This window comes from Protopterus annectens, chromosome 7.part0, assembly GCF_019279795.1.
Source record: "Protopterus annectens isolate FY-2018-M chromosome 7.part0, PAN1.0, whole genome shotgun sequence".
NCBI classification, from domain to species: domain Eukaryota; kingdom Metazoa; phylum Chordata; order Ceratodontiformes; family Protopteridae; genus Protopterus; species Protopterus annectens.
In genome coordinates, this window is record NC_056739.1 from 415110502 (window position 1) to 415135983 (window position 25482).

A 25482-nucleotide genomic window follows, 5' to 3' on the forward strand; every position below is an offset into this window, starting at 1 on the left:
GAAAACATTATGCATTATGTGCCACCTTTTTTATGTTTCTGATCTATCTCTGGGACAGACAGGATCTCCCTTTTTTATATGAAATGCACACCACTCCAGAAATGTGGCCTTACTACTCATGTTATTCTTTAACCAGTTAAGTGAATTGTTAATTTTTGATCCATTTTTTAGCCATGAACAAGGCCACAAGGACAAGGGTAAACATAGGATGTTGTAGCTCAGAGCCATATTCCAAAGGTCCAGAGTCATTCTGCATAGGGGGTATGAATGAGTGCCTCCCTGTTTGTTGATGTACCACATGACTGTTGTGTTGTCTGTCCTTATCATTAAATGGCCTTCTTTGAGGAATGGTCTGAAATTCTGGATTGCTAGTGATCATCTTATAAAATATATAATAGTAACAAACAAGTTGCAAACAAAAATAAAAAAAGAAAACATAATTAAAAAAGTAAAAAAACGGAATGCTTAAAGGTTTTAACAATAATGGCTAAACTGTTTAAAGAGAGGATATCTCACGTTCATATTACTAATAGTTATTATAACAAATAACATTTATCTAAGGAGAGCTTTAAGTTTAAGAATACACTTAATGGAGGCAAAATCATTCAAACCTGGAGGGAGATGTGCACATGTTCTAATCTGCCAGAATAATTCTTGCTCTTCTAAATGCAACTGCCAGGGCCCTCCCCTTATGTCATTTTTATTCTGCTACACTACACTAAATACAAAGCAGTGATCAGGGAACTCTGAAATATGCCTGGCAAGTGCATTTGTGAGGTCCTTCCTACCTATGGCATACAGGTGTTCATAAATTCTTTTCTTTATTTTTCTCTCAGTTTTGCCTATATAGAAGGAAGGACATTTCTCACATAGAGCCACATATATAACTCCCTTGGTATCACAATCGTAGTTTCCTTTGATAAAATAGTTTTTCTTGTTGATATGCACTTTGTTATCACGATGAATAAACTTACATTGTGGGCACATACCACATTTTCGCATGCCCATTATTTTATCTTTGGGTTTATCTGTGGCCATTTCAACAAGATTTTTAAGATTAATACCCCTTCGATATGTAAATTTTGGGTATGTACCAAGAACCTTAACAAGAGCTCTGTCTTCAAGTATAATGCTCCAATTTTTAGCTACTACTTCCCTAATAACTTTATAGTCCACACTATATGTGAACAAAAAGTTAATTCCAGAATGTGCAGGGGAATTCATCTTAATAGTGTCCTTCCCCGATCTACCCATTAGGCCGCCATCCAACAGGGGCATAAAATGTCCATTAGCCCTTTTAACCTGCACTTCGTGCATCATCCCTCTTATAAGACTATCAGGATACCCTCGGCACAGAAACATTTTACTAATATTATCACATTCCTCCATGAAATCAGTGTCATCTGAAATCATTCTAGCAGCCCTGACAAATTGCCCTTTCACTACACTCCTTTTTTGGTGGAAGGGGTGACAACTAGAAAAATGGAGACAACTATTTGAGTGGGTTGGCTTTCTGTAAATTAAAGATTTAAATTTGTTATTAATTTTATCTTTACAGATTTTTACATTCAAAAAATTCATTTCATCCACTCCAATAGAATACGTGAATTCTAGAAAATCAGTCATTCCAGAGATGTTGTCTATAAACTCTGGAATAAGGTTTTGCGGGCCCTTCCAAATGAAGCACATGTCATCTTGGTATCTAGTATACCAAATGACATGTTGCTGATACAGTTCACTATTGAACAGACAGTTACTTTCCCAAAAGGCCATAACGCTGTTAGCAAAACTACACCCACAGGGAGACCCCATAGCAATCCCTATGTTTTGGAGAAAAAACTGGTCCTAAAACACCAGAAAATTGTTTGAAAGCACCAAATCCAATAAGGTCTCCACTATGTACATCTGTACATTGGTAGCCTTTTTAGTCAGCATAAAATTTCTTGTCCAGTCATTTCCTAGTTGGTGAGGTATGACTGTATAAAGATCTTTAACATCTACAACCAGAAAGACCACATCTGAATGATATTCAATTTTGTTAAAGTTCTCCAAAAAATCCCAGGAATCTTTGCAAATCTGCGGTTCCCCCTGGATGTATGGTTTAAGGATGCCATCAATATACTTGGCACAAGCATAAGTAATAGAACCCCGTCTATCAACTATGGGCCTTAATGGGGGATCTATTAGGTTTTGTTAAAACCTTTAAGCATTCCGTTTTTTTACTTTTTTAATTATGTTTTCTTTTTTTATGTTTGTTTGCAACTTGTTTGTTACTATTATATATTTTATAAGATGATCAGTTGTTTAGTGAATTAACATATGTTATACATTGGCTTGAAAGATGAAGAAATGTTTTTATACAATCAGGTGTGTATCGGGATTACAATTTTCATTAATTCATCATTGTGATTGGCTTATTAGCCACTTGTGGATGTAGTGTTTTTATATAAAAATAGAGCTGTGTTAAGTGAATTATGTCTGATGAAGGCTGGGCATTTGCTTAGCTGAAAGCGCTTACTTTAAATAAAATAGTCCGTGCCATTTTTGTCCAGCTTGTTTCTGCTTTCCTGTTGTTTTTTATCAAGTTTTAATAAGTTTTCGTGTTTGCTTAAATGTGAAGTTGTTAAATCTCGCCGTTTATTCTCACTGATGGGTTCGGAGCCGATCCTCTGCTCTGACACAGCCTTTAGCAAAGCTCAAGGTTTACCAGTAGCTCGAGACCAAGCCCCTTATCCCATGATGCACTGCTGGAATTACCTCAGATCTAGTTTGCTGTGGCATAGATCTCGGTGTTCCAGATTACTCGGACCAATTTTATTGGAAAGACTCTTCTATTCGCAAGTTTTTGAAAATCTTTTTCTTACTTACTTTCTTCTTAGGATAGTTTATAAATATATATATATATATATATATATATATATATATATATATATATATATATATATATATATATATATTAGACATAGTGCCCTGTGTTGGCTTTGTTTTTTCCTAGAAGTGTTTGTAGTTAGCAGTTGGCCCAATAATGTTGGCCTTGTATTAAACTAAATAACTAATGGTAGTTTAAAGTGTGTTTTTTTCTATTGTTTAAATTTAGGATGTCTGAGGAAAAAGAGAAGCAACATCCTAAATCTGGCTTTAAAAAATGTCCAGATTGTGGACAAAAAATGTCAGTTACTGACTGGCACGTTCAGTGTGTCTGTTGTCTGGGGGCATTACACCTCCAAGACTCTTGTAGCATCTGTCACTCCTTCTCTTTCAGAGTACTTTTAGAGAGGAAGACGAAATTGGTAGATATGGGCTTACTTCAGCACCCCTTCTCGGAAGCACTGGGTGACCAGGATGGTGCTAGCAAATCCTCTAAGTCATCCAAATCTTCAGGTGACTCCAGGTTATCAAAAAAGGCTAAAAAAATGGAGGGTTCAGGGTCATCAGTTCCACTGCCTTCAGAACCGAGTGTCCCTTCTGTTCAGAGCCAGTTCACAGTTTTGGAGCCGGTTTCTGAGATTCCCTCATCTCCTCTGCTTCAGTCAGTGCCCTCAGTGCATTCCTTGAAGTCTTCTGTCAGCCTCTCAGATCTGGATATGGACCGGTTGGTGCAGAAGCTTTTATGGGCACCAGGCCTTGCCAAACTGTTGTCGGCTCCAACACCTCCGTCGGAACCAAAGTCCATTACCCCAGACGTGACCACTTCTCCTCCGAGCCGTACCGGACTTTTGGAGCTGGAGGAGGCCAACCTGATGGGTGTTGAGCCTGTGGAGCCGAGACCTACTCCAGTGTTATCGGTTCCATCTACTCGGACGTCCCCAGCACCGACCGGGGACTCTAAGAGCCGACACTCTCCTGTCGGGTCCAGAGAGGATAGTCATACCGATTTGTCGGTGCTGACTCTTCCTCTCGGGGCTTCGGCTCGGATGAGCTCATCTCCTACCTCGGGCTCGGAGCCCATGGCCTCAGTGCGGGAGGATCGAACGGTTCCTCCGGATCCGTCTACCCCTTCTCTTCGGAGTCATGGTGCATTCGATGCCATAAGGAGAGTCCTGTCTCCAAAGACATCATCAGGTCTGGCTTCCTCCTCCCCTCAAGCGCCTGTGTCCGCTCCTGCTTTTACCGGTCAACCCAAGCATACAGACCCTGAGCCTCAAGTAGCCCCACAGGCCACCCCCTGCTCTTCTGAGGACCTCCCCAGAAGCCCCCACTGAGGAGGTACCCAGGAAGAGACTGTGCAAGAGGAGGCACTTGAACTCCCCACAGGAGTCTTTGACGTCTGACACTGAGCTGGATGCATCAGAAGGGTCCCCTCGACCCCCCCTCTGAGGATATCTCCTTTGCGGAGATATTAGAGATCCTTAAGCAAAGGGGTGATTTTCAGTCCAAAAGCCCTACTGAGGACGAGTCGGTGCTTTTGAAGGCTTTTGGGTTTCAACCTTCCACCTCTTGGGTGTCTCCGCCATACGATGAGCTCATGGAGCTGATCTCTCGTAAGGCGTGGGAGTCTCCGGAGTCCATGGAACCTGTCCCTCGGAAGCCAAATAAATTCATATCTGCCCCCTTGGACAAAGCTTTTTTGACTAAAGGAGTGCCTGTTGATGCCATGGTGGTGGCGGCAGCCACCAAAAAATAAACGTCTGAGATGTCCTCATCTATCCATCCTCCTAACAGAGATTCCAGGATCATGGATAGATATGGAAAACGCATGTTTAGTTCAGCAACTTTTTCCCTACGATCACTGAACTGCTTAACCCATTTCACCAGACTATAAAGCGATCTCCTGAAGGAGCTAGGAGATACTCTCCAGGGTATGGTAGCTGCACGGGTTGCCGACAAAGTTACCATCCAACTCGCTACCCTAAACTCGATTGTGAACTCATCCATGCATTTCATATCTTACGCAGCTGATGGTTCTAGTAGGGCCGCAAGTTCAGGCATTGCTCTGCGTAGACAAGCCTGGATGCATCTCTGTTCCTTTGCGGAGCCTTTCAAGTCTTCTTTTATCTACACCCCATTTGATGGCTCATCCCTGTTTGGGCTCAAGGTAAAGGAAACTCTGACCAGGTGTGAGCAGGAAGGAAAGACTCTATCTGCCATCGGAGTCCGTTTTTCTACCCCTGCTCGGCCTTATCCCAAGGGCCCTAAGGGCGGAAAGATGTGGTTCCAAAAAACCCAGGGTGCCTTTCAGGAGACACGTGGCGAAACCCCCTCTAGAGGCAGAGGAGGGGGTTATAATGGAAGACGCCACTCATGCGGCAGTGGGGTCCGCAACAGCAGGGTGACAAATGCCATTTCTCTGGTCAGCCCTACCAACGCTCCTGAAAGGATACCCGGCTGTCTGGCTCTGGAGGCAGTCGGGGGTCGCTTATCTTTGTACCCAGAAGCGTAGCTAAGCATAACATCTGATTCCTGGGTACAAAGCATAATTTCCAGAGGGTATTTCATACCGTTCTCTTCCCCTTCCACTCCTGTCAACAGAATCCCGGATGTTCCACCCTGTCTCAGGGGACAAGCAACTATAGAGGTCCGCAAGTTGCTAGAATAAAGAGTCATCCAGCCAGTCCCAGCAGACCAAACAGGATTCGGAACTTACTCAAGATTCTTTTTGGTTCCAAAGAAAATGGGACTGGAGACCTGTCTTGGACCTCAGCAGACTCAACCAATTTGTAAAATAAGAGAAGTTCTGAATGGTCACGCTTCAGGCCATTCTTCCCTTTTTAGGGAAAGGCAACTGGATGTGCTGCATCGATCTCAAGGAAGTGTACTACCACATAAAGATGGACAGACACTCCAGAGATCACCTACATTTCTGGCTGGGAGCCAATCACTACCAGTTTCAAGCCCTGCCCTTTGGTCTCACTACAGCCCCCAGAGTGTTCACCAAATGCATGGCAGTGGTTACGGCTCACCTGAGGCGTCTAGGATTCCAGGTGTTTCCATACCTAGACGATTGGCTCCTTATCGCCACCACCAGGCATCAACTCAGTCAGGCAACATAAACTACTCTGACACTCTGCAACCACTTAGGCATTATGGTCACCTTCGAAAAGTCTGCCTTGTTACCATTGCAGCATACCATCTTTATAGGAGCAGAGTTAGATACCTCAACCACCACTCTACGTCTTCCAGTCGAAAGGGTCTCACTTCTTCACCAACATGTCAACGCATTGGTGTCAAAGAACAAAGCTACAGCTGCAGAGGTCTTTGAAGGTACTAGGTTTGATAGCGGAATCAATTCTAGCCATTCCACTCGCAAGAATGCATATGCAAATTCTTCAATGGCTTCTGTTCGCTCAGTGGTCTTACCAGAAACTGACAATGAACCATATGATTCTCATCACAAACTCTTGCAAGAGGGACCTTCGGTGGTGGTTGACTTCTCTTCATGTCACAATAGGATGATCTTTTGTGCCCCCCCCTTTAGTGGCCACTGTGACCACGGACGCTTCCCTGATAGGGTGGGAGGGACATTTTCAGGGAAAGACTGCCCAAGGCACATGGACTGATCAAGAGTCACATCTGCATATCAATGTTCTGGTGTGGAGAGCAGTACTTCTGGCATTGCAGTACTTTCAGGACTCTCTTCCTCTAGGGACAATTGCAATTCAAGCAGACAACATGTCAGTGGTCTGGTACTTGAACAAACAGGGTGGAACCAAGTCTTACCCCCTTTGTCGAGAAGCCCTCAGGGTATGGCAATGGGCTGTGTCATCCCAGTGTTTTCTGTTAGCAACGCACATCCCGGGAAAATCCAACGTGATAGGGGACAAGCTGAGCAGGGCAATCTTTTTGCCTCACGAGTAGTCTCTCAACCAACATGTTGTGGACATGTTTTTCCGCAAATGGGGCCAGCCTTGCTGCGACCTCTGTGCCAGTCACATCAATAGCAAATGCAGAAGCTATTTTGCCCTGATACCACCTGCGGGACATCCCCCGAAAGACACACTCGTACATGATTGGCCTCCGGGTCTCCTATATGCATTTCCCCCAATTCCATTGATACCCCGGTCGCTGGGAAGGACTGTTATCCTTATAGCCCCCCATTGGCTTCGACAGATTTGGTTCCCTTTGCTTCACCATCATCTGCTGGAGGATCCATGGATCCTGGACCCAGTTCCAGACCTCCAGACACACCCGTCAGGGGACCTCCATCCTTCACTGCAGTCTCTAAAGCTGACTGCTTGACTGATCCACTTCCCCAAATAGCCAGGCTCCATTCCCTCTCAGACAACACAAGACAAATTCTATTGTCTTCTCATAAGCCATCCACCAGAAAACTATATCGCAGTATGTGGAAAAGTTTCTCCATCTGGCCAGCAATAAAAAAATTGACCCTTTCCAAGCTCCTTTGTCGTTCATTCTAGAATTTTTGACAATGATTTTTAAGGAAGGAGCAGCAGCTGCCACAGTTCAGGTTCAATTAGCTGCCATATCTAATTTCCACCTGGGATTGGATGGGTCAAATATTATGGCCCATAAGTTGTCTAAGGTTTTTCTCAAAGCTGTTTTTCACATGAGACCTCCTGTCAAAACCCCTTATTTCTCCTTGGAATTTGAATTTTATGCTATCTTAAATAATTCTTCCGCCCTTCGAACCTGCATCATCTTGTGATCTCAGATTCCTTTCCTGGAAAACTATTTTTCTAGTGGCCATTACTTCTGCCCGCAGAGTGTCAGAAATTCAAGCTTTGTCTATCAGATCAACTTATATGATTTTTCATGCTGATAGAGTATCTCTCAGAACAAACCCATCCTTTTTGCCTAAAGTCTGTTCAGAATCGAATATCAATCAGGTTATTGAATTGCCAGTCTTCTTCCCCAGCCATTCCAACAAATTAGAATACATGCTGCACAAACTTGACGTGCACAGACCGCTTATATTCTATCTCGATAGAACCAAGGATATTAGGAAATCAGATCAACTTTTTGTATCCTTTTCGGAGGCCAGAAAAGGTAGACCAGTGGCTAAAACAGCCCTTTCAAAATGGTTATCGGATTGTATCTCATTTGTTCATACAGCTGCTAACATACCTTTACCACACAAAGTAAAGGCTCATTCAACCAGAACTGTTTCTACGTCTTCTGCCTTTCAATCTAAATTGCCCCTTGATAACATTTGTGCTGCAGCCACTTGGTCTAAGCCTCATACTTTTATCACTCATTACAAAGTGGGTAAGGCCTCCAGGGACAGGTCTTCTTTTGGTTCTACGGTTCGGAAAATTGTACTCCCGTGACCCACCCAGGATTGTGGGTGCTAGGGACGCTACCCATCAGTAAGAATAAACGGCGAGATTTAACAACTTCACATAAAGAAGTTATGTACTCACCATAACGTTCCATGTGAGTTGTTTATCTCGCCTTTATTCTCATGTCCCTCCCTCCATCCCCCTCCTGGCTGACAGTTGACCTAGAGGCTAGTATCATCCTGGTTGTTCAGTACTTCTTCTTCTTCTTTCTTGGGGAGTGCACCCCTTACAGGGTTATAATACATGCAGCAAACAAGATCTGAGGTAATTCCAGCAGTGCATCATGGGATAAGGGGCTTGGTCTCAAGCTACTGGTAAACCTTGAGCTTTGCTAAAGGCCGTGCCGGAGCCGAAGATCAGTGAGAATAAAGGTGAGATAAACAACTCACATGGAACATTGTGGTGAATACATAACTTCTTTTTCATTTAGTTTTCATTGTGACACAGAACCTTGTTATGTAGTGTAGAATGTATGCCGTTAGTAAAGGGGCTGGTACCAATGTTAACTCCCTTCATCTTTTGTGAAACTGTATAGGAGTTTGGGTTAAGGTGGTACTAGCTCCATTGCTAAAAATAGACTGCATAGCAAAGTTTTTTTTTTTTAAGTGAGTGCCTGCATCATCAAAGACAGTTTGTTGCATAATACACACACTGATAGTTTTATGCTTGCAATTATATGCAAAGTGTATCCAACAAAATTCTCAGAAGCAAGTTAAGGGGCATATCAATTCTAAACTCCTTGATCTCTATCTCTTAAAACCCTGCAACCCTCTTTTAGCGCGGTCTTGCGCACAGAGCAGCGTCGGGCAGCGCCGCTTAAACAAGCTTAAACTATTCCCAGCGCCACAAAGTCTACTCTTCACTTTTTCCCTTAGAACTGCACTAAATCTCAAATTAAGCACTCTGTTCTCATTCTAAAGCCCTGCACTTGCTCGTATAAGTAATCTCATAGGTAAACACAAACTAAAGCACTACATACTCCTTCAAAGCACTTGCTCCCTATTGGTTCTTTCTGATCAGTCAATAAGTAGTTCCCTATATTATTCAGGCATGTCCAAAGGTCAGTTTCGAGTTTACTCTCCAGTCCAGCTGGTGAATCTGGGAATCTTGAGGCAATGTTACAACTGCCTTATGTATACAGACCACCCTCTCCTCCTCCCGACAAGCTCAAATATATGTGAGAGATGCAACTATATAGCCAAACTGGAGGCTAAGCTCTCTCAACCCAGTACTGGCACAGCCTGTCAGGAGGAGAAGGTAACCACACACACCACAAATCCAGTCTCACATAGACCTATCGCATCAGCAAACCAAACACATAAACACACAAAAACATACTAGAAGGCTCTAAATAAAAATCTGCCTAAGCAGCAGAGACCTCCAAAGCAGACATCCAAGCAACACCTACCAAGAAACAATATCCACGTAGCACATAGCTCACAAAGTCAGTGTGCCACACAGTCACAGCCCTTAAGGCTAAACAACACACCTAATACACTTGTAATAGGTGACTCTATTGTCAGACACACTGACGTCCCACTCACCAGGCTGGACAAGGTGAAGGTCAGTTTAAGCTGCCTGTCGGGTGCCAGGATCCGCCACATAACACAAGCACTCGGGTCACTCCAAAACAAGTACAAGTATGACTCCGTCATTGTCCATGCTGGTGTGAATGACGTGAGATGTACCTCCCTGGACTACATGAAAAAAAACATACAGGAGCTCTTTGATTATGTAGCCCAGGCTGGTATGACCTGACCTTGAGTAGCATCTTACTCTCACCAAGAATGATGCCACAGTATAAAGACAAAATGATCAATTTTAACAATTGGCTAAAGTATTGGTGTCATTCAAAGGGGATCCAGTGTCTGTCAGCCTGGGATGACATGCTCGACAAGCCACGTTGCTTCGCTAGGGACGGCTTGCACCTGTCACCCCTGGGTTTTCGAATACTGGCTAAGGCTCTTGCCTCCCCCATAGTGCCTTTTTTAGGCAAGGCTCAAAAGACAAACCCACCCCCATAGACAACACAAATGAAAAAAAACTAAGGGTAATGCTGCTCAACGCCAGAAGTCTAAACCTCAAGATGCACGCACTCGAGACTCTCCTCAGTATGGAGGATATCGATATTTGTGCAGTAATAGAAACCTGGTTCAAGGCTCCTGAGAACACCCCAGCCCTACCAGTCTATACTTCATACCATGCTTTCCGGCCCCAAAACTCAGACCTAACCACAAAAGGAGGGGGAGTATCCATATTTATCAAAGATACCCACACCTCCAGGCTAGTGGCACTGCACAAAGCTCCGGAGCCCATCCATGTGCAACTAACAGTGGCAAAACTGCCTTTCAGTTTGTAGCCTGCTACAGACCACCCTCCCAAACACAGGAACCTCACTCGGCTTTCCTGTTAACACTGGAGAATATGAAGGTCTCTTCAAACACTATTATATTGGGTGACTTCAACTACCCAAACATTGATTGGGAAAACTACTCAAGCCCAAACACCCTCGCCCAACGGTTCCTAGAATTTATAAACTCAAATGCTATGGAACAACTGGTGACCACTCCCACAAGAGGGGAAAACATACTGGATCTGGTCATCACCAACATGGGGTCTCTATGTTCCACACCAGAGGTATACCCCTCATTGGTAAGATCAGACTATAAACAAATCTCACTGGACATCCATATTCCGTCCCCACCCCTAGCCAAGGAATCCACGGTGAAGAACTTCTCAAAAGCAAACTTCACACTTCTCCAAACTGAGGTGGAATCCTTCAAAGCCCCTGGGCCAGTGGAAAATACGGCCCAAAATGCAGAATCTTTTACAAAAGCATTCTATGGACACCTACAGGAATGCATGGAGCATGCTATCCCAAATAAAACCAAGACTCACTCCTCCAACGGCAGGAGACCTGTCTGGTGGACCCTGGCCATAAATAAGCTATACAACAGAAGGAGAAAGCTACTACATGACAGAAAAAAATCCCAAAAAAGGAAGGCGTCACTGATCAGTACTAGCAAGAAACTACAATCCCTCATAAAATCTTCTAAGGCCAGCTTTGAATGAAAAATTGCACAAGACACTAAAGATAATCACAAGGCTTTCTTTAGTTATGTTAGAAACCTGAGAGGCAACTCCCAGATATGCCCTGAGTTAGTGCAAAATGACAAAAAATTCACTGAACCCACAGAAATTGCCAACATCCTGGCAGAAAGGTTCAGTGCAAACTTCTCCCCCAAAAGAGCAAATGTCTATCCCAACAAGAGTGTAGCCTTCCTGAGATCACAGATGCACAGGTGAGAGCTGCCCTCTCCAAAGCAAAAAACACAGCATCAATGGGACCAGATGGTGTCCCGGGCTGCGTCTTACACGAGCTCCAAGAAGAAGTAAACCCTCATATAAAGTCACTGTTCAATCTCAGCCTTACTACAGGATATGTTCCCAAGGAATGGCGTACAGCAACAGTGGTCCCACTCCACAAAGGTGGTGCCACAACAGACCCCGGAAACTATCGCCCTATAAGCCTGACTAGCCTGGTCTGCAAAGTTATGGAACGTATCATCATGGAAATCATAAACAAAGACACTGGGAACCTCCAGACACTGGATCCTACCCAATTCGGCTTCGTTAAGGGCAGATCTTGCCTCTTGAACCTGGTTGACTTCTTTGAAACAGTTACCAAAGCCATAGATGAAGGGAAGGTAGTCCACACAGCCTACCTGGACCTCGCAAAGGCCTTTGACACAATACCCCACTCGGGCATCATAAATAAGCTTGCCAGCTTAAATATCAACCCCTATGTCACAAGATGGGTTGCAAACCGGCTCAGGGATAGAACTCACATGGTCAGAATAGCAGGTGCCATGTGAGACTCTAAACCAGTTACAAGTGGTGTCCCACAAGGCTCAGTCCTGGGACCTCTCTTGTTTGGTATATATTTCTCCGAGGTACAGGCTAACACGGGTGGACTATGGCTGACCAAGTTCGCAGATGACTTCAAACTGGGTGGTATAATCGACTCTCCGACTGACACAAGCATCCTCCAAAAGGGTCTCACAGAGACGGATAACTGGTGCCAGAGCCATGGCCTAAAGCTAAATGCCAAAAAGTGCATAGTCATCCCCTTTGGAAAAAACAAATTGCCCACAAATTACCACATAGGTGGTAATCCATTAAGTACGGAAGAAGTAATTAGGAACTTGGAGACCCAAGTAGATAGCAATCTCTCCTTTGACAATCACATTGCCAAAGTGGTTAGAAAGACCTTCTATATAGCTTACCTTATCATGAAAGGGTTCACATCTAGATCAAGAGAGGTCATTGTGCCTCTCTACTCATCACTTATCGGGCCCATAATTGAGTACAGTGCCCCGTTTGGGATGTACCTTACCCGTCACCTTCAGCAACTGGAAAGACCCCAAAAGTATCTCACCAAGAGGATCAAGGGGCTCAAACAGATGCCCTATGCAGTTCGGCTAAAGAAACTCCAGCTCTACTCAGTTGCATACCACCTACTCAGAAGCAATCTGTGTTTGACGTATAAAGCCATGTCCAACCCAGAATTAAATGGACATGCTTCACCTCAGGAAATCTAAATCCTTTAGAGCTACACGCTCCAGGGACCTGAACCTCAGCACAGAAATAAATAGGACATGCTGGAGGGACAGATTCATATCCCAGAGGCTCCCCTCACTCTGGAACAAAATCCCAATCCATGTCGGGCAGAGCCCCTCACTGACCCTCTTCAAGAGAAATCTTGACGAATGGATAGGAGATCGTAAGTTTACCCCTGGGATCTCTTCTGTGTCGCTGCTTGACAGAGGTACAGTAAACAAACCTTAAAAGGGCTACCTTCTGTGACCTACTATACAGAGGCACAGTCAGCTAATCTAAAAGGGTGGCGAAAGCCAAACATACTCTGGCTAGGCTTATAAATGCCCTAGGGCAGATAGCCTAGTATTAACCTATGAACCTAAAACATTGCTGGTAATACATGCAGAACTCTACACTGATATTAACCAAAGCTCAGAATTAAATCCTGGACCCTATGACTGTGAGGTAGAGATCTTAGCAGTAACCTGTAATGCTGTTTGGTGACTAAAACAGTAAGAATCCTAATGCTGGTTGTGAAGAAAGAACAAACTGCCTTTAGCTCATTAGGCTTCAAGGTCAAGCATCTAGCTGCAGTGTCACTGAAACAGCAGGGCATCATTGTGCTATACATTGAAGACCTGGCTAATATGTATATGTCTCCAGTCCTTGTGTTTTTAGGTACCAGGTATCATATTTGGGGACAGTGAGCAGCTGTTCCCACGGAACTTCATCATGGGGTTGAAGCAGAGAAAATGTCTCTTAGAGCCAAATATATCCAATGAATGTACGTGATTCATTGCCCTGCATTGATGTCAGAAAAGTATGGGAATTAAGTTAAATTCATCAGTATGTTGTACAGTAACATTGGTTAAATTCAGTATCATACTGCCTTGTTGTAGAATATGTGTTAAGACTAAAATTTATTGCAGAGTACAAGTAGTAAAAGTAGCATGACTTTATTAAGACTGTCAGGGAAGAGAAAATAACATTCAGAATTGGAATGTCTGAAGCTAAGTGATGAAATCCAAGGTTACATGTTTGGTTTTCAAAGATGAATTCCTGAATCCGTTGCTCTAACTATTTTAGGTCTTTTGTAGTGTCATGATTATAGTCTGGAGATCTGATGGAATCAATTTATTGTCCTCTGCTCTTTTTTGGAAAATGATATAACATGTCGACGTGCAAAACCAGATGCCATTCATAACAAAGTCTTAGGAAATCCAGAATAAAATGACATGCTAAGCGATGTTCTGCTTTGGGAGATGACATTCAGACTGCAGTTAATGCCTGCCAGAGCTGTTGAAGACTGGGTCTCTAGAAAACAATACAATCAGAACAGTAAAAAACAAACTGCAGACTCTGCAAATGTTCGGCAGGTAGCAGAATCTGAGAGGCAAATATTATAATCTGATAAATGATGAGATTGAAGCACTTGTCAAACTTCAAGCTAATAATGATAGTGTCATTAAACAGGCTGATAACGGGGGCACTCTAGTAATTTTAAACAAGAGTGACTGTATGTTTTACATGGAAGAATTTTTGAAGGATGAAGCACTTTTAAAAAGACTGAGTTTTCTGATGCTGCTAAATTCATAAATAGGGTTAATATGACTGTGAAGACTGGTAGAGATGGGTGAAGGCTGCCAACCTAGTCATATAGAATTGTGCAGATAATTCTATCATTTGTAAATGTGAAATGTTGAACTTAAAACAATGTGGCAACATTGCCATCTGCTGTAAAGGAAGATAAGTCAAGCATTTCTTGTTGGTCCTTTGAAATTAAAATTACTTTATGTCTGTTCCTTTGAAGTTAGAATTTGGAGTTGATTAGTCTGGAGTAAGCATCCTGCCTATTGTTTTAAGGCTAAAGTTAATGACCAGAATTTACATGTGGAATGTCCTTTATTGTTCTAAGTGTAAAAGAATGTAAATGCAGTTTCTGTGTGGCCTGGGAACCCAGAAAAGTGTAAAAAGATGATGTAATGTTTATCAGAACTGCAATAGCAATTTAAACAGTGAGAACCAGAGATTATTAAGCATTTTGTGATATCCAACTCAGCACTGCCTTATGGTCTCTTTATGTAAGTAGTATGTTAGAACTGTGTTTTCTCCTAAAAGTAGCCAGGAATTATAAAGATTAGACTAAGTGTTTTTCTGTGATGTCAGAGCTGTACTACTGATTTATTTTAACTATTTCTGTGTGATCTCTTAACTCTCTTGACTAGCACTGTGTAGTAGAAAGTATTGTCTTGTAGTTTTAATTATTTATTATTAAATATTTTAAAACCTTTTAACTGTGGATGTTTGTGTAGAGATAAGTTAAACTCTAGAGTACATTGCATATGTATAGAGTTTATTGTACAAAGTCACCCCTATAGCTTTAGCCCTGGGCTATACTACTGATTGGATAACCATATTGCACAGTAATAATTGGACACCCTTTTAAAGGCCTTCAAGTAGCTGATAAGTATTAGTGGGTGGTGGCAAGTGGAACTACGGTATAGTCTGGGAGAAAGGGGCACATCTGGAGAACCTGTGCCAGCCTTCCCCAGAAGTGTCTCAAAGTGTGTGCGTGTCAGCTACTTGGGCAGGAACACAAAGCACTGTTTGGACAGAGAGGGTGCTAGAGGTTTTAGCTTGCCCACTAGGCTGAGATCTGGACCCTATAGCTGTGCCAGTGGGGAGTCTTATTGGGGACCTGGGGAGCAAGGGAGTGACCAGCCCCAGACTGACTGTGATATCTGTGTGCTCTTAAGGGAAATTGCACTTACTGTGTGTATTTGTTATCCTTTCCTCATATATGAGATGCCCTCTCTGGTGTTGATGGTGAGGATTGAGGCTCCTTGATTGCTAGGCCAGGTCTCAGGCATCACATATTAATTGGTGGCAGTGGTTGGGATATCCTCACATTTGTGTTTGGCAGCAGTGGGATATCCACATCACATATTAATTAGATGGCAAATACTAAGTGGCTTGTGGTGGTGTGGGTAGAGTGAATCCTGTAGCTTGTGTACAGTGAGCTTTGAAGGTGTTTTGTACTCTAAATCAGCCACGCAGTGAATACTCAGAGTTCAGCTCACAGTTGTTTTATTTCTTTTGTTAGCTTAGTTAGTCAGGGTGAGCAGGCAGCATGTCAGCAGAGGAGTATGGAAAGCTGACAAGGAGCCAGCTGGCGGAGATGTGCAAGGCTAGGGGACTGGTGCATGGAAACCTGACTAAGGCAGACCTGATTGCAGCCTTGGTCACAGCTGCATCAGAAAACAGCAAACAGGAAGATAATCAGACTGGCAGTGGAGATATAATGCCCTTGGAGAATGGACAGCTCAACCTTTCTGCAGTGGACTTACAAATCCTGCTGGAGCTAAAGAGACTTGAGTTGGAGGCCAGGCGTGTGGAATTAGAAGCAGCTGAGAGACTGAGGTGTCTACAGGCTGTGGAGAATGAGAAGCTGTTACGTCTGGAAGCTAATGAAAAGGAAAGACAGAAACAGCATGAGAAGGAGATGCTGACTCTTCACCAGAGTCATGGAGTTAATGGGGAAGGGAGTCACTGGAACCCAGAAGCACAAATGGTCATTAAATTTCTTCCTCAGTTTAAAGAGGGGGATCATTTTGATAGTTTCATTCATATGTTTGAGAGGGTATGTAAACAGTATGAAGCTGACCAGGGGCTCTGGGTACGGTTTCTGACCCCCTTATTCCATGGCAAAGCTGTAACTGCATTAGCTAAAATGCCTGATGTTACATGTTTTGATTATACTGCTATAACGAAATGTCTTTTAGAACTGTTTAAGTTAACATGTGAAATGTATAGGAAAAAGTTTTGTGAGCATAGACACAAGGCAGATGAAAGTGTATGTGAATATGTTGATGAACTGAGCTCTTATTTCCATAGGTGGGTGAGTGGATGTCAGGTCACCACTTTTGAAGGGCAGGCAGACCTTTTGGTGAGGAACAAGCCCTTAGCACTTTCCCTGAGGACATGAGGATCTGGTTAGCTGTGCTACTTCAGAGGAGTTGGGGAAGAAGGGAGACCTATACCTGGCAAGCAAAGCAGCCGTGCACAGGAAGGGGACCCCCAGTACTGCTCATGGGTCTAAAGGAACCGATGGTGGGCAGCACAGACTGCCCCAACAGAATCTGCCAGTAGCATGGGAAGCCACTAGTCCAGGTACATGTCCAGGACCTAGGGTTAAATGTTTTGAATGCAACCAGTGGGGCCATGTGGCATACAGGTGTCCATGGAGGCAAGGCGGGATACCAAAAGTGAGGGAGCCAGTAAGTGGGAAAGACAAAATGCCAATAGTAGGTTGTCTTGAGACAACAGTGGTACTAAACTACCATCCTGCAGATGTTCTGAAAGGGAAGGATTTGAATGCGCCAGTACCATGTGTTTATGCATTTACACGCGGTCAGGCTAGGAGACAAGCATATGGGTCTGGTAGCCTGGGGGAGACCCAGACAGACTGCATACTTGCAGCTAGGACTGGTGAGGTGGTTACTTCAGGAAGGGAGCTGCTCTGTAACAGTGAGACTGAAGGTGAGCCACAGCTCCTTGTGGGTACTGATATTCCCTTGGACAGAGTGACTGCAAAGGTAGAGGTGAGTAGTAGTACCCAGGCTGGCAGTGAGGCACCACTGTCAGAGGATGCCAGACTTCCTGTGGATGGGGAGCTGGGAAGGGTTACAAGGAGAGAGTTGAGACAGGCTCAGCTCTCGGAGCCTACATTGCAAGGCCTGAGGCAGGTAGCTAGGGAGGCACCTGATTCTCAAGGAAAGGGGGAATCTGTATACTGGGACAAAGGGTAACTGTACAGAGAGTGGACCCCTGAGGGAGGGCTAGAAGGTGAGAGAGCACAGCAGTTGGTAGTGCCTAGAGCCTACTGTCTGGCGCTTCTAGCCCTAGCCCATGATATTCCCTTTGCAGGTCATGTGGGCATAAAACGTACAAAGAGGTGTATTATGCAGAACTTCTATTGGCCTGGAATTTCTAGAGATGTAACAGGGTACTGCAGGACCTGTGAGCAGTGCAAAAAAGGTAGGCAAGGCAGGAGACAAGATGAGAGCTTCTTTGATGCCTTTGCCTGTGATTGAGGAGCCATTTCAAAGGGCAGCTGTGGATATTGTGGGTCCTCTGAGTACCTCAAGTTCCACAGGAAAATATATCCTAGTGGTAGAGGATTATGCTACACGATACCCTGAGGCAATGGCTTTGTCCTCCATTGAGGCAGAGAAGGTGGCAAATGCTTTGTTAGAGATTTTCAGCAGGGTAGGTTTCCCAAAAGAAATTCTGTCTGACAGAGGTGCCAATTTCATGTCAGACTTGCTGGCTTGTCTGTGGAAGTCTTGTGGGGTGAAGCACATGAAGACCACCCCCTAGCATCCCCTGACTAATGATCTTGTTGAGAGGTTAAACGCTACATTCAAGTCCATGCTACAGGCATTTGCAGATCAGTTTAAAAGGGAGTGGGACAAATATTTTCCCCATCTGTTGTTTGCTTACAGAGAGATTCCCCAGGAATCCACAGGTTTTTCACCCTTTGAGTTGCTGTATGGGCATAGGGTGAGGGGACCTCTAGATTTAATTTGAGATGAGTGGGAAGGTGATTGCGAGTCTCACAAGGAGTTCGGTGGAGCATACGTCCTAAACCTCAGGACAAGGCTCAGGGAACTCATGGGCTCGGCCCAGGAGAACCTGGCAGAAGCTCAACAACAGAAAAAAGTGTGGTATGACAGGAATGCTCGAGCTAGAGAGTATGCTGTGGGGCAGCAGGTAATGGTTCTCATTTCTGTCAGACACAACAAGCTGCAAGCAGCTTGGGAGGGTCCCTACAAGGTGGTAAGAAAGGTAAGTGATGTTAACTACAGATGGCAGTGGCACAAAATGTACCATGTTAACATGATGAAACCTTACCATGATGGGGAAGCCCTTGTGCTGAGCATGTGCAGTGGATTGCAGGAGGAGTCTGAAGGAGATCTGGGGACTAATCTCCTGAGTGAGGCTCGGGCTGACACCTCAGTGGAAGACGTACAGATGTTGCAGCAGCTACCTCCTACCCAGGTTTGAGAAATCTGAGCAGTGTTGCAGGAATATCAGGACATGTTTACTGGGAAACCAGGGTGCACCCACCTGGTGCAGCACCAAGTGGATACAGGACCCCAAAGGCCTATTATGAAGGTCCCTTATAGTGTGCCTGAGAGAGTCAGACAGACCCTGAGGGAGTATACAGGAGATGTTGGAACTTGGGGTGATTCAAGAGTCCAACAGTCCCTGGGCCTCCCCAGTGGTGCTGTTGCCAAAGAAGGATGGCAGCACCAGGTTCTGTGTGGACTACAGGAAATTAAAGTGTCACACCGAGACAGATGCTTACCCCATGCCTAGGACAGATGAGGCCCTAGAGCAGCTGGGTAGGGCTAAGTATCTTACAACCATTGATCTTACCAAGGGTTACTGGCAGGTGCACTTGACTCCCAGTGCTAGAGAGAAGTCAGCTTTTGTGACTCCTTTTGGCTTGTATGAGTTCACAAAGATACCTTTTGGGATGAAGAATGCCCCAGCGACTTTCCAGAGGCTGGTAGATCATATCCTAGCAGGAGCAGGAGGGTGATATTGCCATCTACAGCCATTCCTGGCCAGAGCACCTTCAGCATGTCAGGGAGGTGCTGGGCAGACTACAGAGGGCAAGGTTGACCATCAAGTTGAGCAAATGTCAGGTGGATATGGCAGAGGTCTCCTGCCTAGGACATAGAGTGGGGAGTGGTAAGATAAGGCCAGAACCTGCCAAAGTGGAAGCCATTCAGGCATGGTCTGCACCTGTTACGAAAAAGCAGGTGAGGGCTTTTTTTAGGGACAGCAAGGTACTACAGAAAGTTTGTCCCCAGTTATAGTACCATAGCTGCTCCCCTCACAGACATGACAAGGAAGAACAGGGCAGATAAGGTAGTGTGGACCCCAGCATGTGAGCAGGCATTCCAGAAGCGTAAAGAAGCTTTGGGAGGACCCTTGTGTTAGCCAGTCCAGATTACAGCAAATAATTTGTTGTGCAGGTGGATGCTTCAAACCATGGGGTGGGGGCTGTATGTAGCCAGATTTCTTCAGAGGGGTAAGAGCACAGTGGTTTATCTTAGTCGTAGGTGCCAACCCAGGGAGGGATGTTATGCAGCTGTAGAAAAAGAATGTATAGCCATAGTGTGGGCACTGCAGAAACTTCAGCCTTATCTGTATGGAAGAAAATTCACTCTTATGACAGATCACAACCCTCTAACATGGTTAAACAGAGCCAGTCAGCAAAATGCCAAGTTGCTAAGATGGAGCCTGGGGTTGCAAGCATATGATATGTCAGTGCAGTACCGAGGTGGGAGTAGCAATGCCAGTGCAGAAATGCAGGTGGGCTCTCAAGACAGGGAATGGGGTAGGTAAACTCAGATAGACCTAATCCTTTCAAGTGGCATTTCTCAAGGTTCACTTGAAAAACTAGCTTGAGTTCTCCGGAGGGGGGGAGAAATGTGAAGACTGGTAGAGATGGATAAAGGCTAACAGCCTAGCCAGATAGAATTGTGCAGATAACTCTATCATTTGTAAATATGAAATGTTGAACTTAAAACAATGTGGCAACATTGCTATCTGCTGTAAAGAAAGATAAGTCAAGCATTTCTTGTTGGTCCTTTGAAATTAAAATTACTTTGTCTGTTCCTTTGAAGTTAGAATTTGGAGTTGATTAGTCTGGAGTAAGCATCCTGCCTCTTGTTTTAAGGCTAAAGTTAATGACCAGAATTTACATGTGGAATGTCCTTTATTGCTCTAAGTGTAAAAGAATGTAAATTCAGTTTCTGTGTGGCCTGTGAAGCCAGGAAAGTGTAAAAAGATTATGTAATGTTTATCAGAACTGCAATAGTAATTTAAACAGTGAGAACCAGAGATTATTAAGCATTTCTGTCTTGATATCAAACTCAGCACTGCCTTATGGTCTTTTTATGTAAGTAGTATGTTAGAACTGTGTTTTCCCCTTGAAGTAGCCAGGAATTATAAAGATTAGATTAAGTGTTTTTCTGTGATGTCAGAACTGTACTACTGATTTATTGTAACTATTTCTGTGTGATTTCTGAACTCTCTTGACTAGCACTGTATAGTAGAAAGTATTGTCTTGTGGTTTTAATTATTTATTATTAAATATTTTAAAACCTTTTAACTGTGGCTGTTTGTGTAGAGATAAGTTAAGCTCTAGAGTACATTGCATATTTATTGAGTTTATTGTACAAAGCCACTCCTATAGCTTTAGCCCTGAGCTATACTACCAATTGGTTAATCATATTGCACAGTAATAATTGGACACCCTTTTAAGGGCCTTTGAGTAGCTGGTAAGTATTAGTGGGTGGTGGCAAGTGGAACTATTGTATAGTCTGGGAGAAAGGGGCACAGCTGGAGAACCTGTGCCAGCATTCCTCAGAGGTGTCTGTGTGGTTGTATAAACTCTTATCTCAAAGTGTGTGTGTGTGTGTGTGTGTGTGTGTGTGTGTGTGTGTGTCAGCTACTTGGGCAGGGACACAAAGCACTGGTTGGACAGAGAGGGTGCTAGAGGTTTTAGCTTGCCCACTAGGCTGAGATCTGGACCCTATAGCTCTGCCAGTGCGGAGTCTTATTGGGGACCTGAGGAGCAATGGAGCGACCAGCCCTGGACTGACTGTGATCTCTGTGTGCTCTTAAGGGAAATTACACTTTACTGTGTGTATTTGTTATCCTTTCCTCATATATGAGATGCCTTCTCTGGTGTTGGTGGTGAGGATTGAGGCTCCTTGATTGCTGGGCCAGGGCACGGGTGTAACAATGACTATCTATGATTTATAGCTTATGAATGATACTATGATTGATTTGTTTAATTCTTTTTACAGTCGCTTGTTCAGTTATTCGTGTTCTTTTCGGACTGCCAAAAATTCATAAAAGTTTGACCCAACCATCCATGCGGCCGATTGTGTCTGGTGGGGGGTGGGTAACTGAACCAATATCATTATATTTACCGTCTGTACTTAGTAGATATCTTGTTAAGGTTAAAAGTTATGTACAGGATACAAAAGATTTTTTAACCAAACTCTCTGAATGGGATGTCCATAAAAGAAATAATGACTTTATTTTCGTGACTTTAGATGTTAACTCTCTATTTACAGTTATTCCTAATGAATTTGATGTGGATGCTATACATGAAATTTTACATGTACACAATGAAATGCATAATAAGGAAGTTGCAACCTTATGTGAGTTGTTAGAGTTAGTATTAAAAAGTAATGTTTTCATTCTTGATAAACAGCTGTATGATAAACAGCTGTATCTGCAGACCTCTGGTGTGGGAGTGGGCACCTCCATTGCCAATGCCTTTGCTAACCTCACACTAACTCAGTGGGAAGATAGATTGGGGATAATGCTCCCCCAGGTTTTAGTGCCAGGGTGACCTTCTATAAGCGATTCGTGGGTGATGTCTTCCTGATTTGGGAGGGCAATTAGACACTAAAACTGATATCTTGAAGTTTAAATCTACTTTTTCTGCTCATGAAGTTTATTTTTTGGATGTGAAGCTGATAAAGTTAAATGGTAGCAATGAAACATCTATATACAGAAAAGATGTTCAGGCAAATAGATATATGCATAGGAACAGTATGCATGCCCCTCATATTTTCAAAGGCATCGTTAAAAGTTAGCTATGTAGAGTGAGCAGGCTGAATACTAGCAGTGCCTTATACAATGATGAAATGAATTAAATCCTGGAAGAGTTTAAATAAAGAGGTCATAGTGAAGATTTTTTGAATGAAATTCAGTCTAATGTTCTGAAGGATCATTGTTATTTGGCTAAACCCTATTTTGGGGAATATAGTTCTCAGAATAATGACACTGTGTGTAAGAGAGGACAAGGTTCTTTACATTATACTACAACTTTTAATAGAAGAACGAATAAGATGAAAAATATTATTTTGAAGAATTGGAGTAGTTTAGAAATTATGCTAGAACTGAGATCAGTTATTGGGTCAAAACCTAATTTTGCTTATAGAAATTGTTCTAATCTCAAGAAACGCCTTTGCTATAAAGGCATGATGTGTAGTGAAAATAGACTTAAGGTAAATAGGTATGGAACTTACCCATGTTATAATTGTGTGAGTTGTAAATATGTAGATGTTCTTCGTGTTTCACTGTTGCAGTCATCACACATCCAACACAGAAATACTAAGACTCTGGTATTTGGGACAACTGAGGGCTACCTGCAGGCAGATAATGCGACTACCTCTCAGACAGAATCTACTGGGCCACTGGAGCCGGTTCCTCCTCAACTCGTGGACGCCAGCCCTGGCGGCGATCCGGAGACTATGGACAGGCCTTCGGTTTCAGAAGGCATCTTTAAACCGACGACTCTCTCCGTTAAGTCATACGCTAGGCTTCCAAGGGTTAAGAAACCGGGTCCACAGACTCCCACACAGGCCCCTATGCCTAAAAAACAAATGCTCAAAATGGCGGAGGACCTGATTACCCTTATCAGGAGTTCCCAACCCCCTCCTGACAAAAGGCCTAGACTGGAGGAAGATTTACCTCCTTCTGACCAGGAATCCATTTCCTCAGCAGACTCTGAGGAACAGGATGACCCCTTCCCTCTCTGTGAAGACTCAGATGCTGAGGAATCTATTCCCTCTGTTTCCCCCCCTGAAGACTTCTCTTTTGGGGAAACCCTGCACACCATGAGAGAGCATTTCCACTGGGAAGGACAAGATTACTCTGACTCCAAGAAAAGACTCTGTGAGTTTCTTCTTCTACCTCAGCATAGACCCTTAGCCATTCCTCCTGTTTTAGACATTCTGGATGATGTCTACACTGAATCCAGTCTAAATCCAGATTCCTTACCTCCAGCACCACCTAAACCAGACAGATACTACCGAGTCCCTGACTCTCACAAGTTTTTATATAAAAGCCCTGCTGCAGACCCAGAAACCATTTCCCAGGGTCCCAAAGGGGTTAAGGCCTCCACTGCTAAAAATCCACTACCTGTGGAAAGAGATTCCAGGGCATTAGAAAGATTGGGGGAAAAACGTGTATACCTCTGCCACTTTGGCCATGAGGGCATTAAACTGCCAATTCCACATGATTAAATACCAGCAGTACTCAGTTAAAACAGAAAATGATCCCTCAGACAGATCAACTAGATTCCAAAGGGATGCAGGATTTGCTGCATGCAGCAGAACATGTGGGAAAACATACCTTGCAGTGTGGTTTTGATTCTTTGGAGGCCTCATGTAGAGCAGCAGTCACAGGGTCTGTACTACGTAGACATGCTTGGCTAAAAGAGCAGACCCTACCAGAACATGTCAAAGCAAAGTTACTGGATGCTCCACTGCAAAAGGATGCATTATTTGGTGTCAAAGCAGAGGAAGTTTTAAAGAAAATGGAAGAAAAGGCAAAATCAATGCAAACAGTTAAATATTTTTTACAGGTGCAATCTCCTTGCTTCAGCAGAAACTGGCCATCAAAAAACTGGTCCTTTCCTGCTTCAGACAGACCCCAAAGGGGCAGGTACAGACGCCCTAGGGGCAGAGGCCAGGCACAAGGTACCTTCAGGCCTAGACAATGGCAAACAACAACTCAAAGAGGGGGAGACGACAGATCTCAACCCTTCAGAAAACAAACTCAATGACTTTCCTCTTCGCCTGCCAAGCAAAATTGCCCAGGCAGCACCTCTAGGAGGAAAACTGGCTCTTTTTCCACAAAATTGGCATATCATAACAAAGGACAAATGGGTTCTGGATGTTATTACCCGAGGCTAGAGATTTCATTTTCACACTTTACCACGAATGAGAGGCATGCCAAATCTGCCAACAAACCAATGGGCAGAGGAACAAAAGCAAATTTCAGCTCTCATGAACATGAAGGCAATTCAAAAGGTACCTGCAAAAGAGCAGGGTCAAGGATTTTACTCAAGACTGTTTCTAGTACCAAGAAAGGACAAAGCCTGGAGACCCATCTTAGACCTTTCAATTCTAAACACGTACCTGGACATTCCCAAATTCAAAATGCTCACACTACAGCAGCTTCTTCCCATGCTGGGTAAGGAGTCTTGGCTGGCAACGTTGGACCTCCAGGAGGCATACCTGCATGTCCCTTTCAGACAAGATTGCAGAAGATACCTCAGATTTTTGGCAGGCAAAATGCATTATCAATTCTCTGCATTGCCCTTTGGCTTATCTACTGCACCCAGAGTATTCACGAAATGCCTGGCATCAGTAATTGCATACTGCAGACAACGAGGAATACAAATTTATCCATATCTGGACGACTGCCTGATCCAAGCGGACAACAAAGACATCCTACTACAGCATCTGGCATTTGTAACAAAGTTACTAAGTTGCCTAGGGTACACAGTAAACAAAAAGAAATCAAAACTAATACCCTCACAAGAAATAATTTTCCTGGGTGCCAGTTGAATACAATGGCCCAGATGGCTTACCTCACGCCAGACAAGCAAAAATACCTGGCTCAGTACTTCAAAAAGATGGCAACTTCTACCCAGCTCACTGCAAGGAAATTCCTGCAGGCATTGGGGTACATGGCATCCTGCATTCAACTAATTGTATATGCAAGACTGCATATGAGAAAACTACAATGGTACCTAAAAAGT

At 43.7% G+C, this 25482-nt stretch overlaps 1 protein-coding gene across 2 annotated transcripts in view; it reads left to right on the top strand.

Moving 5' to 3' along the window:
- PLOD3 (procollagen-lysine,2-oxoglutarate 5-dioxygenase 3) overlaps positions 1–25482 on the top strand; it is a gene marked incomplete at its 3' end in the record, with an annotated part of 993531 nt that overhangs the window by 828012 nt on the left and 140037 nt on the right.